This window comes from Taurulus bubalis, assembly GCF_910589615.1.
Source record: "Taurulus bubalis genome assembly, chromosome: 19".
Classification (NCBI taxonomy): Eukaryota; Metazoa; Chordata; class Actinopteri; order Perciformes; family Cottidae; genus Taurulus; species Taurulus bubalis.
Window position 1 is genome coordinate 19,988,683 of NC_136607.1, and position 15,118 is coordinate 20,003,800.

Below are 15,118 nucleotides of genomic sequence, written 5' to 3' on the forward strand. Positions count from 1 at the left end.
AAATTCACATGGTCAGTAAATTTAAAACCCTGAAAACTATTTTTTTTTTCCTCGACCCAACGTTGTTGTTTTGGGGGCTTGGAGATGAGATCTTCTAAAGTAAAAGTATAAAACAATAAATAAAACACAGTACAATACAGGCCAAAGTCATGCATTCATAACAGTACAAATATTCGCAGCAAAAAGTCTTGATCGACATGTTTCATTGGATATAATACCTATAATATTATAGCATTTGATTATTATACTAATGCATCACTATGTTGGCATTTGTATGTTTCCTCAGCGGTATATAGTCGTAAACTCTAAAGTATACTGCCAATTGAATTTGATGTTGTAAAAAGTATTCCTGAAATGTAGATATAGAAAACTCAAAATGTACAGTGTTGCTCTCCACCTGAATATAAAGAATCAGCTCTAATGTTTAGCGTCATTACAATGATTACTCTGTATTATTTCTGCAGGATTTCGACCTCTTCCGGACTGTGTGGGCGAGTGCAGAGTTTGATTGACATCTCCCTGACCTTGTTGCTCCTGTGAGGGCGGGACAAATAGCATGTGTAAATGTATCCTGTATTAATAACTCAATACACATTCCTCCCGTTATCAGTGCGCTGTGAGCCTCGCGTAGAAGACTCTGATAGCAACCACTCTGTGAGGGCGGGACGGACTGGATGTCAACGATAGGCTCTTAATTGGGCGTCACGTGGGTCTGAGGCCGGCCGTCTGATCCTCATTACGCGCTAATAGCTCAGTGGCCTGGAGATAGACTCTCAGCTGGAATGAATTCCCTTCTGGTGGCACCGAGATGCATAAATCACCTCAGTAATGGAACCGGGGCGTGTTCATAGATCTGCATCCCTTAATGTGGACTCCCATTTGTCTGCTAGCAGCTTTTTTTGGCTGCAAGTCTGGACATCTGAACGGAGCAAAGGAAGGTCAAACTCCAGGAATGATCCGTTGCTTCCCGTGTATATGCCGTCTTATTGTGTTTGCAACTCCCGTGATGCTTTCCACCCGGCGTGCGCTGCGTGGAAATCATCTCGCTCACAACGAGGATCTGATTCTGGCGGCGAGGGAACGGGCTCGGAGAGGAATGGAAGAGGAAGGCTTGTGTGTCCTCCTCTGCGTGGCCGGCACACGGCCCACACACCGGACAGCAGGAGACGCCGCTCGCCGGCTCTTTGGCCCATACAGCTAGTCTCTGTTGCATTGTGGGTACAGCATGGCAAGGCCTTCCATCACGACCGATGAGTCGTTCTGTTTATTATTAAGAGCTGCAAAGAAGAGCAGGAAGCGGCATCGTGTGGCTTTGTTTGCCTTGTGGATGTGTATTGATTGGAGAGAAGACACACTGCTACCGTTAGATTAATTAATACACCGCAGATCTTTTTTACATTACAGCTTTTGCACACAAAAAACAAACAAAAATCCAATTAAGATGACAGGTTTGGTTGATGTGCTTGCTAATCAGTGTGAGTGGAGGACACAATAACGTGTCTAATGGCTTCCTAATGGACTGACGCTGACGCAGACAGAGGATTGTGGAGAACAGGTGATCAACGTCGGGATTCTGGGGGAAAAGGAGCGCCGCTATGTGGAAGAAGTCGGTGAAAAAGCACGGCCGAGCGGGGAAGTTGATTTAATGTATGGATATTCCTCCTCGAGATGTGTTTCCTACCCGTTGAGCTCAAAATGCAAATTGCTTGGTTTGTCTTGTTTGCATGCAGATGTATTTAAATTGTCTTCATCGCAGGTGCATGGGAGTGAAATGCACGCGCCGCATTAACGCTCTGTGGAGTTGAATTGAATTTGTGTGGCGCCTGAGACTGTACACTCCCATTCACACACACTAATAAACACACAGACACACACAGGCCTTTACGCTTCCTCTCACTCACTTTGCTTCTCTTTCTGCTTGAAGAATGAACTAAACAGATGAAATTCGGCACATATTTTTTCCGAGTTTCACAGAAAAATTGATTAAACCTCCCCAAAATTTGCTTTTCGTTTGAGAGAGGCACAGTTTTTTCGCAAATTGAGTTGTTTTCTTCTCCCCGTTTTTCGCGAGTGTGCAGTGTGTGTGTGTGTGTGTGTGTGTGTGTGTGTGTGTGTGTGTGTGTGTGTGTGTGTGTGTGAAAGAGTTTAAATTTAGGTCCCAATAGATTGTGTGTCTTTCCTCTCGGGCACGCTGCCATTACTTCCCCCTTTCATCACCCTCTCCCTCTGCTCTCTGCAGGGTTGATGCTAAAGATGGCTATCAAAGATACGTTCCACTCGTCTGTTGCAGCTCCTTTCATCCAGTGAGCTGCAGCCCTGGTCTGCATGGGTCCAGGACCTTGATCTGTTCTGCGCTTAATATTATGCGCTTCACAGTGTGTTGCTCTCAAGTGTAAATGCATTGGATACCCACTCTATGGGCGTTCAGCCTTCAGACCTTGGGAGGATCAAAATGCCCGAGTGTTGTTGGAGAGGAGGACGAGGACGAAGGAGATGAGGAAATGAGTGAAAGAGGCTGAGCGAGGATGAAAACATCTATTTTGACAAATGACAAGTAGTGGTGTTAGTCAGATTGGGGAGAGAAGGAACAATTATCACTTGAATAGAACCAACGCCTCTGCACTTATTGAGATTCATGTACATGGCATTCATGGCACGGCTGCCTTTCAGAAACTGGAGATGCCCGTCAGACAAAGAGAAATGTCCTGGCACAAAAGAGTGCACATTCTGGATGCCTGCAATTGAAAAAGTGGTGGAATGAATCGTTCTTCTCTCATTTATCTACATCCGGGCAGATCTGTGTGAAATCCCCCCCAAAAGGCGCAGCCCCTTTGACTGTTACGCTGGCTGTCAAGCGCCAGATGTTAAACATGGTTTTGGGTCTGGAGCGATACAGGCAGCCATCTAGCGTGAAGCATTAGTTCAGTTGATTGCTCTCCGTGATTGTATACCAGCTGAGGGGTATTAGGCCGTGTTTGCAGCAGCAGGTGCTCACGGGGAGGCAGACGGTAATGTCACCAGACACACTGCGGGAGCCATCCAAGAACCATTCCAGGGCGACGTCGGGATGAAGTCAAACACATTATAACGGCCCCTCCGATCACCGCATCCAAAAATCATTAAAGCTTTTATGGGAAGTTCGGAATCACAGAGATGAATTAGGTCATTAGCGTCTAACGTCCGTGGCCTGACCTCGTCCATCACGGAATTGGCGGCTCTCCTTCTTTAAGGACGGACTAATATCTCGCTGAACGCCGCGGACAGAGCGCTGACATTTCTGCAATTGACACTTTGCTGAGCGGAGATCATCCAATCACGGCTCAGCAACCGTAACTAGTAATGGCAGATCAACGGATTTCCCCCACATGAGGCACGAGAGCTTTTTATTCAAAGAGTTTAGACCGTGGTGGGTTTTTACAGCCGGTACAAACCAAAAGTACAACAGCGGAAGTGTCAGTTTGTCTGTAGTACCGTACAAGTCGGGTTACGAGCCGCTAGTACCTTTGGTCAGTGTCCCTGTTAGCTCCCCGCTGTAGCCAGCTGGGGCTCCTGCTAGCGCTCTGTTACTTGCCCGCTAACTTCCGCTAGCTCTCTGCTAACTTCCGCTAGCTCCCTGAAAACCACCGAAGGTAGCGGGACCAGGCTCGACACCCGACTTGGGCAGAGGGGGTAGCAGCAGCGCTAGCTAGCAGCAGCACTAGCTAGCAGCAGCACTAGCTAGCGCTGCTCCTAGCTTGCTACAGCGGGGACACTGACCGTCCGTAGGAGCGGCTTGTAACCCGACGTTTACGGTAAGCAAGTATGAATGTGTAAAAACATCCGTAGCAAACAAAGCACAAAGCATCGGTGCCCTCGAGGGAAGACGATGCTGAAGCTGGTGTGGCAATGTTTGGCAAAGCCATTTACATACAGGAGCAGAATATGAGGTTCACCTGTCAATATAATGTTCTACACAAAGTACAACTACTACTCTTCAGACAGTGTGTGTACAAACTGAAAAATATGCATGAATTCCATTGCAGAGCTATTGTGTCGGGTTGCCTTGCACTTCACGCTTCATTTGGTGCATCACCTGCACACAGAGGAGGCTCCAAATGGGGGTTCATGCCGGGATTTTAAACATATTTTGCATGCTTCTGTTCTGTGTGAACTATTGCTTTAATATTCTGGTGGTAATTCTTCCACCAATATATCTGTCTCCACTGCATGCACCAACAGGAAACAGGAGCCATGTAGGAAGTCCAGTTCTGCCCCTGAATCCCCCTGTGCACGCTGCAGGTTTCCAGGCAGGCGGGTATACGAGAGCGCCGCGTTCACACAGTTTGCTCCGGTAAACACAGGCGACTCCAGCAGAAGCCTGCGGGCCGGCCCCCGGGCCCTGCCTTTGATTCACCGACTAAAGCGCTGTGATTTGACTAATACAGACGTTTACAACAACAGCACAAAACCCCTCGATCGACTGATGCTATGCACGTCACGCGCACACCTCAGAAAACAACACCCAGTCCAAACCGACCCGGACACAGTTGCTGTGTAGATGCTCTTTTATTCAGCCTGGCACACGTATTCACAGACGATTCAAAGTCTCTTTGTGATCCCACTGTGTCCATCTGGCTGCTTTAACCCTCTATTAAAACTACGGTTTGTGTGTTCCTCCCTTCGTCTCTTAATTATCCGTTCCATTTATTTCTTTATTCGCGAGGCCCGTTGTTCTGCGCCCAGATATTCTCAGACCGTGCGCTCTCCCTCTCTCCCTGTTTCTGCCCCCTGAATAGACTGCAGTGCTGTTGCTCGGGGGCTCGTGTCAGCGAACGACTGCCACGGCTCTGATTTATGCTCGTCTGTGTGAGTGTGTGTGAGTGAGTGTGTGTGTGTTTTAGTGACATGCCGCTGCTCACAGCCCCTGGAGGGACCCCTCTGCCGTAGATATCCCTGCATCATAATGCATCAGCTATATACAAAATTGATGAGCAGGGGTTATGTAGGTCACGCCGGAACGATGCTGCGGACATGCAGGGAGGGACGTGGACCGACAAGAGGGAGGCGGGGAGAGGCTGGACGGACTGGAGGCCATCATGGATGAGCAGAAAAACAGAAAGAAACACATCGTCGAAGTCTGGGGGAGACGGACCGCTGGACGGGAGACGGGAGGAGGAGCCCGGGTCGTTAGTATCTCCGTCGTACGGCACCGTCCTTTGTTTGATTACTGTGTTCACGTCAGAGATAATTATAGGACGCCGCCGCCAGTTGCCAGATCAGTCGCTAAGCGTCTCAGCGATGAGCTTCTCACCCCGCCGGGCTTCCACATCCTTGAATGTCTTTCTTTGCGCCGCAGAAGCTCGCAGCGACGCCTCAGCTCCTGCGTGTCCTCAAACATCGCTGTTGTTGGCCTTGAAGGTCAACGCCGTGCAGATGAACGCTCGCTCCAATGCGTGTTGCTGTCGCTGTGTAGAGCACGGCTTTCAACGCCATTGAGGTTTCACGGTACTCTGCCGTCGCTGTACATGTCACTATGTGGTGATTAACATGGCTGCAATCAATATGTCTAAGTTAACGTGCTCTATTTCAGCATATTTTACCTCATTGTTAGGGTTTTAAAATGAGCTATAAACATTACTGTATTGATTCTCATGCTGGGACTCAACTCTTTGTGTATATCTTTTGCAGCAAACGGCAGAAAACCAGCCTGTGAACACAGTGGAGCAGCTAAATAATCAGATCTGTCTCTCAGAAGAACACACAGGAGTATAAACATACAGTTTTATTGAATATAAATACTCAATTAAACCTCTAATTTTCCCTGAAGAGCCCATTGTTATCCTCTGCTGGTCGATTACACACAATGCTCACTATAAAACATGTGTGCAGTGAGTAGCAGGAGTAATATTAAGCCGTATGCAACCTTTAAATAACTTTATTCATAATTGTGTTGTTTAATTTGCAAGTTTGAACTTTGAGGAATATTAAAGTCTGACTCAAGATTCTTTTTATTACGTCTTTGCTCCGTTCTGGCCGTGCCTCCCAATTAAAGGTCATTCTATGCTTTAATAGTGCATTAAGTCTTAAACTTGAACATCACATGGTGTTCAAAGGGCCACATTGCATCCATTCTCCCGTCCATCACATGCACTCTCAGCCTTTGCTCACGGCCTATTGAAGCCATATTAATATGGATATATGTAAATAATAATTATTGTATGACTTTCTCTTGCTATGCCCGCGCGAAACAGAATTCTCTTTCAAACCTGAAGCATTTGTGAAGATAATTAATGTGTATTTGTTTTTTAAATATTTGTTCTTGTTTAATTTTAAATATTTAAAAACTAAACATGTAAAACTACATGTACCTTTTGGCAACCAAAGCCATTGGACGCCAGCACCAGGAGGTATGAAGAGGAACGATGAAGAGCTGGAGCGTGACAGTCACCTCAGGAGGCACCCACCCAACCAGCAGCGGCAGACGCCCCACCAGCAGCACCCTGAGGGGCAGCCACCCGAGGGGAGGCCACCCGGGCATGTTGCAGAGGAGGAGGAGGAGGAGGAGAGAAGCGGTGTGGGGCGAAGCCAAAGCTGTCTGACGGCGGGTGAAGAGGTTGAGGAGGCTTCTCTTACTCTATTCAGAAGAAAATGAAGTAGGATCTGTGTATGAGTGCATTCAATTATTCTAATTCGATGTTACTCCCATAATTCTAAATATGTATTCACACATACACACCTGGGGGGTCACCAGAGCTTCTGGAGGGCAGCTGGAGAATGCCCTCTTTAAAGGCCAGAGGTCTTTCATCGTTGTCATCTCCCACAGAGAGAAGGACCTCTCCTCTGCCTGCACGACATGGAGGCCATCAGACAGTTAGTGTGTCTCTCCGACTCAATTACCACTGAGCGGCCATGACACCAGTCTGATGCAGACCAGCTCCACGGGGAAAAACATTCACAACAAGCAACTTCTACCTTCTGGAAATACTTAAACCTGAAGCCGGGCTCGAGGGAGAGAACCCCGGACCGCTGGCTAAGCCCCGCCCCCTTCACAAAGCGATATATGCCTCTGTCCAAGGTGCTGAAGCAGCTCCATGGAGGAGACGGCCGCTTCCACCTCTGTGGTTACTTCTACTTGCCTCCAACTACTCCACCGCCCTGTGGTACGTGTAATGCTGCGTTCACACCAAAAGCGCGGCGAAATTTTCGTGAGAGTAGATTGCATGCAAAGTCAATGCACAGTTCAAAATGTCCAATTCTTGCGGAAAATTGATTGCCGAATGACAATCAGCGTTGAGATGCTTCGTCCGTCATCACCGCCGTCCGGCCGTTGCTGAATCAAACTGCTGCCGGTCCGCCCGAAGTAGCAAATATATGTATTTACGGAGATAGACAACTCCCTCTTTCCGGTGAGAATGAAGCGAATGAAGCGGATGAAGTACATACAGTCAAGCGAGCAAAGCGTTGTGAATGCAGCATAAATGATACCGTTGTAATCTCTCTGGGTGTGGGGACAGGTGTGGCTTGAACAGGTGTGGTTTGAATGGGTGTGGCTTGAACAGGTGTGGTTTGAATGGGTGTGGTTTGGATGGGTGTGGCTTGAATGGGTGTGGTTTGGATGGGTGTGGCTTGAATGGGTGTGGTTTGAATGGGTGTGGCTTGAATGGGTGTGGTTTGAATGGGTGTGGTTTGGATGGGTGTGGCTTGAATGGGTGTGGTTTGAATGAGTGTGGCTTGAATGGGTGTGGTTTGGACAGGTGTGGCTTGAATGGGGGTGGCTTGAATGGGTGTGGTTTGAACAGGTGTGGTTTGATTGGATGTAGCTTGAATGGGTGTGGTTTGAACAGGTGTGGCTTGAATGGGTGTGGTTTGAACAGGTGTGGCTTGAATGGGGTGGTTTGAATGGGTGTGGCTTGAATGGATGTAGCTTGAATGGGGTGGTTTGAACAGGTGTGGTTTGAATGGGTGTAGCTTGAATGGGTGTGGTTTGAATGGGTGTGGCTTGAATGGGTGTGGTTTGAATGGGTGTGGCTTGAATGGGTGTGGTTTGAATGGGTGTGGCTTGAATGGGTGTGGCTTGAATGGGTGTGGCTTGTATGGGTGTGGTTTGAACAGATGTGGCTTGAATGGGTGTGGCTTGAATGGGTGTGGTTTGAACAGATGTGGCTTGAATGGGTGTGGTTTGAACAGGTGTGGCTTGAATGGGTGTGGCTTGAATGGGTGTGGTTTGAACAGATGTGGCTTGAATGGGTGTGGTTTGAATGGGTGTGGTTTGGACCGGTGTTTCCTCTCCTGGCCTGATTTTGGTGTTGCGGCTGTTGGATGATGCTCCATAGTTAACTATAAATTCATTCTTGACAGTAAGTGTAATACTTCCACATCGTATGAGATTCATGAGGGATTCATGCGTTATCCTTATTGGAACCTCAGTCAGTACACAATATTTGGTTGATCCGTCAGCCAAACAGTACCTCGCGAGTTATTATATTGTCTGGAAATTGGATTTGCGAGTCTGCTGTGAAACTGTTTCATACATAAAGTGTTCAATTATACACCGCAAGTGAAATTGGTTGAACAGCACACGAGCCACGGGAAAATGAAGTAGAGATGAGTAGACAAGAAGAAAATGACTTAATATTCCAAGTTGGTCCAGGGGAAACATGGCCAAGCTGTTTGCAGTGATTTATGAGGCTGAATATGTCTGATTTGTTCTTGAGAGCAAAAACTGCCCTCTCAGTTTAATAGTGATTTAAATGCGTCTCTACATGAACATTATTACTCGCCGGCTCTGGGGAGTTCAGCTAAACACTATTCCAAAGCCCATCAAAAGGGAGCATTCGGATTACAGTGATGTATTTGTGACAGTGTGAGTGTTACAACTTCAAAGTGGAAAACTGCAAGTTGCAATGGCTTGTACACCACAGGAACCAGAAGAAGAAGAAAAGACAGAGCAGATCGTCTTCCGTGTGTGTGAGGATAATCTTCCGATCATCCAAGAGCAGCTCCGGCTTTTATCTGCCAACTCTTTCCCATTTTCGGGGGCTGTTTTAGACGGTTGATGTCAGCCGTGTGTGTACCTGCAGGGGCTGGTTCCAACCTCACACACACCTGTACACTCCTAATGCGCCTCTGTGAAGCTCAGCTTGTTTGCTTCTGTTTGAAAGAGTGTGTCAAAGAGAAGGTGGTGCAACTCTATTGTGTTTTTTTAGGCTCTTTGTGGTTTTAGAATGGATTTAAGTGTGTAAACTGCACTTAATATTTTGTCCACCTCATCTTTAATCAAGTTCAGACAACCAGGTATTCTTTCTCTCTCTCTCTCTCTCTCTCTCTCTCTCTCTCTCTCTCTCTCTCTCTCTCTCTCTCTCTCTCTGTCTCTCTCTCTCTGTGTGTTTCATAGTCTTCTTCTTGTGCTGTATCTGGAGGGGGCCCAGGCGGGGGAATTCATCATCCTAATGCGCCGCGTATAAGCACTTGTTAAAAACCCCACACTGCATTTTTTCGATATTCATCACGGTTGTAATATTTCTGCTTTCGGTGCCGACGGCAACTTGTGCAGCCGGTCAGAGAGCATCATTGAAGAAAAGTGAAATCAAGCAGTAACTCTTAGATATGAAAAGAGAAGGCTAAAGCCGATCACACTTCTTTTTTTTTTGCTGGAGGAGATGTCCAACACACACTCATAGCATGTCTAACAGTGAGGAAATACTATGAAATACTAAGTATATATATATATATATATATATATATATATATATATATATATATATATATATATATATATATATATATATTCATTCTACAAGCCTTTAAAAAAATAAAAAGATTGGCATGCATACATAATTAAAAAACATATCAATGTGCAGTAAAATAACACCAGAGCTACTATGAGAAAAATGTAGTCAAATCTGCACAAGCTTGCTTGTTTTCATGACTTTTGGGGACATTACATTAACCCACTAAACCTTACTGTAACCTTAAACCAAGTCTTCCCCCTTAAAATGTAATAATTTACTTTATGGGGACACATATTGTCATATACTCATATTGTCCCCATATGGAAGTCCCCACAATGTGATGTATGTCCCCGCATGACAGGTTAAACATGCCACACACACACACATAGTTTCACAGAAAGCCAGCAGCCTGTCCATCTAAATGTAATTTATTTTGACTTGTTTATCGCCTTTGTTGCCACACACAAACAGAGAGACACACACCTATATGCACTACAAATTAAATGAGTTTTCCTGGCTTCTATGAATGATAATGATGCTGTTTAACTGTTTGCTTTGTCGACGCCCCCCCTCCCCCCTTCCCCAGGCAATGCAGTCCCCTGTTGTGTGTGTGAGTGTCATTGAAGCATTAAAGCCAAGTAAATGTCATCTAGGGGGATAAAACACTCTTGCTTCCAAAAAGCTGCCTGACTGCTTTTGTTTTAATAGATGCATCAAAAGTAAAATCATGAAACAGATGTCAAAAATGTTCAGTCGGTTCTCTGATGCAACATCAATTTTTCACGTGACCTTATTTCCCTAAAACAGTTAGATCAAAAAATAACGTTATATAGAAAACTCTATATTTACTGAATGCACTTGAATGGTATCATGCAACAAAAAGAAGCATCATTTGAAATGTGTGGGCATTGAGTGAAGTTAGTATGAGTGCAGTCACCACAAAGTGAGCTTTTAAATGATGGAGTGACATTTTGAAGAGGTGGCACTGATTCATTCTGAATGCAATGTAAACTGTGGTTCTCAAAATGAGTCCATCCAAAGGCCTTTTAATAAAAACATAATCACTATAATCCTCGATAGAGACTCAAATTACATTTCTGAAGCAAAAACCCTTCAGTTAATGTCCCATGTTCCTCTTAATCTTTGTATTGCATCATCACTTATCAGCCCTGGGGTGTCAATACGTTGCTCTGCTAATCAACCAAAATGTCAACATGCTGTGTTATCGATTTCATATGAAGAGCGTGAGCGGCGTGGTTTCGGTTATGAGACTCCTTCTGAGTCCTTGTTAGCCGACCCATCATGCAGCAGCACAGATTAATGTCCATGTGTGTGTGTGTGTGTGCACAGTCTCATTACCAGTTTGAGGGTAAAAAAATCAATATGGAGCTCAGTCTCCCAGCTCTACCTCCCTAAATATTGGACCCTGGAGGGGAAGAGATCAATGACCAAACCAGAGGCAGGTGCATGACCCAATTACACCTGCGCAGCGGCAAGCATCCATCTTGCTGGTTGGCGTGCGGGCGGAGGAGCATTAACCCCCCCTTCACAGGATCTCACGTTAATGCCGTGATGGAGACCCGGTGCTTGAGACACAATCAGTCTCCTCCTCCCCCGTACTTTACTGCAGGCTACCACACTCATGCAGCTGTCCTCTCTAAAGATTAACGAAGACGCAAGCAAGCAAACAAGCTGTTTCTGTGCAACAACGCTGTGTTGGATCAGAAATATCTTTGTTTACACTGTTTGCATGCTTTATGTTTGTTGGTTGTTTGAGTTTTATTCAGTCAATAACCCTTACTGTAACCGTAAACAAAGTCTTCAGCCTTAAAATGTAATGATTTACTTCACGGCCCATATTGTCGCCATATGGAAGGCAAGTCCCCACAATGTGACTGTGGAAACAGATGTATGTCCCCGCATCATGGGTTAAACACGCCACACACACACACACACACACACACACCGTTTCACAGAAAGCCAGTCAATCATTACACAAAAGTAAAACCACAATCTAATGTACAGCAAAAGAAAGACTGAAAAGGTAGAAGTATAAGCATAATGCTTATATATTCATATCTTAAATTGTTATACAATTAAATCAGATAATTAATTTCATATGAAGAAAGAAAAAAAATAATAAATATATATATATATATATATATATATATATATATATATATATATATATATATATATATATATATATATATATATATATATACAATCCTTTTGAAAACCCAAAATGAGTTAGTTCCATAATTGAACTCCTACAATAGAAATACATCTTCTTTTAATCCCTTTTTTTTGCTTTTTGTACAGTAAACTTACAAACATCTCTCATATTTACACATGTATTGAAACAACCTTTGAGTCTGGCAGTGACTTTGCTTTAGCTCTGTATTATCTGCATTATTTTATAATATACCAAATCATTAAATGTCATCATTAAAAACATGATATCTGACAAAAATGGATTGGTGTGCTCATAGTCGGCAGCATCAGTGTTCCTGTAAATCGTATTTTTCACAGGCAATTGTCATCGACATTTCGGCATTGTGGAGGCAATCTTGTGCAATTTTCAGTTTTTTTGCCGATTGCATAATATTGGCATTGGAAATATATCCAATGGAGCAACAGAGTGTTTCATCAGTAATTTGTCACATAAAGAGTGAAGCAAATAGAATAAAGGTTTTTGTTTAGTATTGATTTCTTTCTTCCTGCAGTTCCTTCTCATATCCGAAGTGATTACTCACTCGACACGTCAGTGATTACCCGAATCAGTTGATTGCACAATGCTTTTCTAGGTCGGCGCTACTTAGACCAGTAGGGGTTGTTTGCACAAAACAAAAACGAAAAAATGAAGGAATAAAACATATGAATCCAGCAGATATTCTCTCATGGAGCTCGCGGCGTCAAACTGTTACGATTACTCCATAAAGTTATTCCAGGCGGCTGCGCTGTGAGCAGAGTAAATCAACACAACCCTGCAGAGCCTTCTGACAAGACACATATAGTCATTTTTTTCATTTTACAGGAGGAAGTTGTGTGTCTCTTCCCGACATCTCCGTGCATCAGCGCTGTCTGTGAACAGAGTGGCTGCCTCACTCAGATTTGTGTTGACAGATCCGCATCATGTTAGAGTCCGCTGGCTGGAAACAGATGCCTTTAATATCTATCGCTGAGTGAATACATTACTGGACAGAAACACTCTCTTCCTCTGTTTTATTTGTGTGTGATTGTTTACTTGATGTGCACTGGAACAAGCAGAAAGGACGGTAGCACTTTACAATAAATACACACTATTTAGCATCAGTAAAGCATGAATAAACACTTAGTTCATTCAAGGTCACAGAACATACTTAACTAATACTGCATGCATGATATATTTATCATGCATGCAGTATTAAAAATCATCTAAATCATTATATGCATGAATAAATGACATTTAAATTATGTTGGATCATTTACTAACACTTTATCCATCATTTATAAAGTATGAAAACCCAATCATGAAACGCATAGTAGTAAAGCTTATTAATCAAGAATAAAACATATAACTGTTTATGAATTGCATACTAATGAGTTACTAATGAGTGTTCATGTTGGAACATTGCTTTATAAATGATTAATTAAGTGTTTATTCATGCTTTACTAATGCTAACTAGTGTGTACTTATTATAAAAGCTACTGAAATGACTGCAGACAACCAAACCCCCAACGTTAAGCTGCACCGACACTCCTCTGGATGAAGCCTCTGAGCTCCATTTGCTGCTCCCCTCAGAAAGGGAAAGGGAAATTGTCAGCGTGATGATGAGTGGGCCGGGCGCCGAGGATTTTGAATTAGAATCGCTAATGTCATTTGAACAAGCGTCTGCGCGGCTTTCATCAGGATTTCCGTCTGTGTTTTATTTAGTTGCAGTGATGTGAGAAAAGGATATTGTGTTTGCGAGGGAGTTTAAACCCCGATGTAGAACAGAGATTCCATCCAAACATCATTAGGTCTGAACCCCCCCTCCGATCTATTCGAGGCGAAGCAGGCAGCGGCTATGAATGAGTAATTTGCATCACATTGGGCATCATTAGGAGCCCTTACGAATCTTTAGACAGTGAGTGCTGCTTGTTTTTATGTGTTTTTTTGTCTTTACCCTCAAACTCCGCAGGCAGGAAAAGATGCAATAACTTCTATTGCAAATGAGATGGCCTTTTTTTCCAAGTCTGAATAATTCATTGTGGTTTTTACCGTATAATAATATTGTTTGAGTCACAAGCATCGCGCGTAATTGACCGTTAGCTCAGAGCAAGCCTTCTCCGCTCTCTTCCAACAGGAAGAGGAAGGGGTAATTGAACATCCTGTCTGCTTCTTCTCCAGTTAAATGTAATCTATAGGCACTTAGACGTGTGGATGCGGGACCATCGATGCCAGTAACCATTTATACACATGATAACCATGTATCTCTGCAGAGTGGTAACCAGACCCCATTCTTGACTTGCATCATATTAAAAGGTCAGGGAGAATGTAATACTCATTTCTCTGGATGTTCAGTTGTAGCGTAAGCAGAGGAGCAACGCCTTTCTTTTGCAGGATAACGGGGCATCTGTTGAGGGGAGGAGACGAGGGTTTGAGTGGACTGAGGGTGGACCGTTCCGCCTGCAGGTAACTGGAGCTTTCCCCTCGGCCCTCGATGCTGCAAGCTTTCATCCGAGTAGTCTGGTGAAGTGGAGTTTCCCCACAGGACGGCACGCTGCCGATGCACGGACGTCGCATTACCCAGAGTTCACAGCACGCAGCCTGGGACTCATAACTGTGATCTAGAAGATACACTCTTATGAATAAAAATGGTGGTATCAGAGAGGACCCAAATGCAGATGCAACGGTTCTAAAGTAAATGTATTTAAGGCTTCCTAAAACACTGTCAAGAGGTTCACAGGAATCAAAAACTGGCATACACACGGGGATGCACACAGGAAGAACCACACACTTAAAGAAATGATCCGACAACGGGGGAGGGGACAAACAGGGTTTAAATACACGGGGAAGGTGCAATCAGGGACAAGGCTGACAATCACAGGGGCAGGAAGTGCAGGGACACAGAGGACACGAGAGACAAGGACTTCAAAATAAAACAGGAAACAACCCAAAACCGTGACACAAAACGTGTCTCTGTACTGCATCTCTGTGGATGAAAGGTCCGACAACAGCGCCCTTCTGAGCCAGAAGAAGAAAATGTAAAATAAATAAATGGTGAGTTGTGTTGGAAAAATATGAACAATGATCATACAAAACTAGCAATTGCGGTTTCCTTGAGAGCATCTCTTCGCCGGCCTGTTGACATGTCTGATCCGTGTTTCCTGAGTCGTAAAAGTCACCGGGAGAGCTTTCAGTGCAGAGCACGCAGAGCCAATTA